The sequence below is a fragment of the Hypanus sabinus genome, unplaced genomic scaffold (genome assembly GCF_030144855.1).
Source record: "Hypanus sabinus isolate sHypSab1 unplaced genomic scaffold, sHypSab1.hap1 scaffold_2327, whole genome shotgun sequence".
Lineage (NCBI taxonomy): Eukaryota > Metazoa > Chordata > Chondrichthyes > Myliobatiformes > Dasyatidae > Hypanus > Hypanus sabinus.
This window is the reverse complement of record NW_026780441.1, coordinates 20,001-25,000: the sequence shown is the minus strand read 5'-3', so window position 1 is coordinate 25,000 and position 5,000 is coordinate 20,001.

Here is a 5,000-nt window from a genome sequence, read left to right as displayed (position 1 = left end):
GTGGGCCAGCTACAGCAGCCTCGCGAGGGCTTGGCTGTGGGCTCCCCGGTTGCCGAGCTGCAGTGTGCCGGCACAGACGAGCGCGTTGGCTGGCTGGCTGGCTGGCTGGGTCAGCGTCTTCGCCGGTATTCGCAGAAGGTGCTAGCAGGTCCAGGGGCGAATTAGCCGCGCGCCGCTGCGGGACCGACGTACGCCCAGTTACAAAGACTGGGCGTTTTAGGGTGAGGGTGAGGGTTAGGGTTAGTTAGGGCTAGTGTTAGGGTTAGGGCTGGCGTCAGGGTTAGGGTTAGGGTTAGTGCCAGGGTTAGGGTTAAGGTTTGGCTTGTGCTCCTGGCAGGTCCCCGCGCGCCATAGCTCGGCGGGCTGCCGCGAGGGGGCGTCTTCGGAGGGCCGTGCCGGCCGAGGGGCGGCTCCTCCGTCGGGACTACAGGAGGTCGCACCGCCCATCGCAGTCCTCGGCAGACGTCGGAATTATTCCAAGTCCCGCCGCATTAGGGTTGGTTAACGACTTGTCCCGGCCGGGCTGGTTAACGACTTGTCTCGCCGACGTTGGTTAACGACTTGTCCCGGCAGGGCTGGTTAACGACTTGTCCCGGCAGGGCTGGTTAACGACTTGTCTCGCCGACGTTGGTTAACGATTTGCCAGGGCCCGGTCGGGCAACCCGATTGCCCGCCCGGGGATTGGGTTCGGGCTAGGGTTAGGGTTAGGGTTAGGGTTAGGGTTAGGGTTAGGGTTAGGGTTAGGGTTAGGGTTAGGGTTAGGGTTAGGGTTTAGGGTTAGGGTTAGGGTTAGGGTTAGGGTTAGGGTTAGGGTTAGGGTTAGGGTTAGGGTTAGGGTTAGGGTTAGGGTTAGGGTTAGGGTTAGGGTTAGGGTTAGGGTTAGGGTTAGGGTTAGGGTTAGGGTTAGGGTTAGGGTTAGGGTTAGGGTTAGGGTTAGGGTTAGGGCTGGGGTTAGGGTTAGCGTTAGGGTTGGGGCTAGGGTCAGGGCTAGGGCTAGGATATGGGTTGGGGCTTGGGCTGGGGCTAGGGTTAGGGTTAGGGTTAGGGTTGGGGTTGGGGTTAGGGTTAGGGTTAGCGTTCGGGTTGGGGCTAGGGCTCGGGTGAGGGCTAGGATATGGGTTGGGGCTTGGGCTGGGGCTAGGGTTAGGGTTAGGGTTAGGGTTGGGGTTAGGGTTAGGGTTAGCGTTCGGGTTGGGGCTAGGGCTCGGGTGAGGGCGGGGGTTAGCTTTAGGGTTAGGGCTGGGGTTAGGGCTAGGGTTGGGGTTGGTGTTAGGGTTAGGGTTAGCGTTCGGGTTGGGGCTAGGGCTCGGGTTAGGGCGGGGGTTAGCTTTAGGGTTAGGGCTGGGGTTAGGGCTAGGGTTAGGGTTCGGGCTAGGGTCAGGGCTAGGGCTAGGATATGGGTTGGGGCTTGGACTGGGGCTAGGGTTAGGGTTAGGGTTAGGGTTGGGGTTGGGGTTAGGGTTAGGGTTAGCGTTCGGGTTGGGGCTAGGGCTCGGGTGAGGGCGGGGGTTAGCTTTAGGGTTAGGGCTGGGGTTAGGGCTAGGGTTGGGGTTGGGGTTAGGGTTAGGTTTAGCGTTCGGGTTGGGGCTAGGGCTCGGGTTAGGGCGGGGGTTAGCTTTAGGGTTAGGGCTGGGGTTAGGGCTAGGGTTGGGGCTAGGGTCAGGGCTAGGCCTAGGATATGGGTTGGGGCTTGGGCTGGGGCTAGGGCTCGTGCTATGGCCAGGGTTAGTTTTAAGGTTTGGGTTGTGCTCCTGGCAGGTCCGCACGCGTCATACCTCGGCGGGTGGCCGCGAGGGGACGTCTTCGGAGGGCCGTGCCGGCCGAGGGGCGGCTCCTCCGTCGGGACTACAGGAGGTCGCACCGCCCATCGCAGTCCTCGGCAGACGTCGGAATTATTCCAAGTCCCGCCGCATTAGGGTTGGTTAACGACTTGTCCCGGCCGGGCTGGTTAACGATTTGTCTCGCCGGCGTTGGTTAACGATTTGTCTCGCCGACGTTGGTTAACGATTTGCCAGGGCCCGGTCGGGCAAACCGATTGCCCGCCCGGGGATTGGGTTCGGGCCAGGTTTAGGGTTAGGGTTAGGGCCAGGGCTAGGGTTAGGGCTGGGGTTAGGTCTAGGGTTAGGGTTAGGTTCAGGGTTAGGGCTGGGGTTAGGTTTAGGGTTAGGGCGGGGGTTAGGGTTAGCGTTAGGGTTAGGGCCTGGGTTAGGGTTACGGCTGGGGTTAGGGTTAGGGTTAGGGCTAGGGCTAGGATATGGGTTAGGGCTTGGGCTGGGGCTAGGGCTCCTGTTATGGCGCTCGGCCAAAACTACGGCTTCCGCCGAATTCAAAACCTACAAGGTCCCGCGGCGGGGAGCAGCCGGGGGACGTGTTGGGAGCGACGTTCGGACCGAGGGGCGGCACTTTCGGAGGGTGGACCGGAGGTCGGTTAACCAATCGTCACGAGCCGGGGAACGGAAGAACTGTTCGCGCCGGGCTGCTGCCTAAGTCTTTGTCCTGTTCTGCCCGTCAGCACCGGACCCGATCGGTTACCGCAGAGCCGGCTCGGGACTGGTTAACGACTTGTCCCGGCCGGGCCGGTTAACCATTTCTCTCGCCGACGTCGGTTAACGATTTGCCTGAGCCCGGTCGGTTAACCAATTGTCACGAGCCGGCGAACGGAAGAACTGTCCGCGCCGGGCCGCTGCCTAAGTCTCTGTCCTGTTCTGCATGTCAGCACCGGACCCGGTCGGTTACCGCAGTGCCGGCTGGGGTCTGGTTAACGACTTGTCCCGGCCGGGCCGGTTAACCATTTGTCACGCCGAAGTTGGTTAACGACTTGTCCCGGCCGAGCCGGTTAACCATTTGTCTCGCCGACGTCGGTTAACGATTTGTCCCAGCCGGGCCGGTTAACCAATTGTCACGAGCCGGCGCGAACGGAAGAACTGTCCGCGCCGGGCCGCTGCCTAAGTCTTTGTCCTGTTCTGCATGTCAGCACCGGTCCCGGTCGGTCACCGCAGTGCCGGCTCGGGTCTGGTTAACGACTTGTCCCGGCCGGGCCGGTTAACCATTTGTCTCGCCGAAGTCGGTTAACGATTTGCCTGAGCCCGGTCGGTTAACCAATTGTCACGAGCCGGCGAACGGAAGAACTGTCCGCGCCGGGCCGCTGCCTAAGTCTCTGTCCTGTTCTGCATGTCAGCACCGGACCCGGTCGGTTACCGCAGTGCCGGCTGGGGTCTGGTTAACGACTTGTCCCGGCCGGGCCGGTTAACCATTTGTCACGCCGAAGTTGGTTAACGACTTGTCCCGGCCGAGCCGGTTAACCATTTGTCTCGCCGAAGTCGGTTAACGACTTGTCCCGGCCGAGCCGGTTAACCATTTGTCTCGCCGACGTCGGTTAACGATTTGCCTGAGCCCGGTCGGTTAACCAATTGTCACCGAGCCGGCGAACGGAAGAACTGTCCGCGCCGGGCCGCTGCCCAAGTCTTTGTCCTGTTCTGCATGTCAGCACCGGACCCGGTCGGTTACCGCAGTGCCTGCTGGGGTCTGGTTAACGACTTGTCCCGGCCGGGCCGGTTAACCATTTGTCACGCCGAAGTTGGTTAACGACTTGTCCCGGCCGAGCCGGTTAACCATTTGTCTCGCCGACGTCGGTTAACGATTTGCCTGAGCCCGGTCGGTTAACCAATTGTCACCGAGCCGGCGAACGGAAGAACTGTCCGCGCCGGGCCGCTGCCCAAGTCTTTGTCCTGTTCTGCATGTCAGCACCGGACCCGGTCGGTTACCGCAGTGCCTGCTGGGGTCTGGTTAACGACTTGTCCCGGCCGGGCCGGTTAACCATTTGTCACGCCGAAGTTGGTTAACGACTTGTCCCGGTCGGGCCGGTTAACGATCTGCCAGGGCCCGGTCGGGAACTCGATTGCCCGCCCGGGGACTGTTGTCTTGCTCCACCGCACGGCCGGGGGGGTCGGTCGGCACGGCTAACGAGCCGTCCGAGAACTGCCGGTTAACCAGTTGCCCGGTGGCAATTCGTTAACTGAGTCCGCTCCGGAAGTCTGGATGCGGGTCGGATTTGAGGGTCGTAGCCGGGCAGGAGATCCAGAGGCTCGGCAGCCGGGGTCAGATACGGCCGCCCCTTTGACACATGCAATTTCTGTACGGGGGCATTGGCGGGGTTTCCGGAGATTTACGGGGAGGCGTTTTTCTCGACCACTTAGGAGTGGTCGACGGGCGTTACGGGCCTCCCCACTTCGTTAACCCGGGCCGCGCGGCGGTATTTCCGCACGCTTCCCAAGGTCGCCCGTATGGATTTTCGGACGAATTCCCAATGGCGGAAGTCAGTCAGCGGGACGTATCCGCAGGCCCAAGCCGACCGAGGGGCAGCATATACGGGCTGACTACCGGTGCTCGGGCCGCCGAATCGAAACCTTGCCCGAATGATTTTCTGACAAAGTCCCGCGGCGGGGAGACGCGAGGGGACGAATTCGGAGGGTCGTGCCGGCCGAGGGGCGGCATTTTCGGTGGGACTACCGCAGGTCCCTCCGCCAAAAACAGGGCTACGGCCCGATCGAAAATCTGACAAAGTCCCGCTGCGGTGAGCCGCGAGGGGACGTATTCGGAGGGCCGTGCCGGCCGAGGGGCGGCATTTTCGGTGGGACTACCGCAGGTCCCACCGCCGATCCGAGACCTTGGCAGAAGTCGAAATTATTCCAAGTCCCAACTCGGAAGTCGGAATGAAGGCTGATTCGGGGCCCTGCTGCCGGCCGAAGCGGACGATGCACGGCGGCACTACCGGAGGGCCGACCGCCGACAGAGGCGCGTGCTCCCGGCGCCGCGCCGGTTAACCAATTGACGGCGGAAGTCTGTGAAGGTCGGATCCAGCCCGTCGGGCGGGCCCGAGGTGCGACGAGGCCGGCGTGAGCTCCGGGCGTCTTACCGCCGGTTTGACACACGTCATTGTTGTACGGTCAGTCGCGGCGCCGGTTAACCAGTTAGGCCCGGAGAGCGCTATGAAGGTTGCA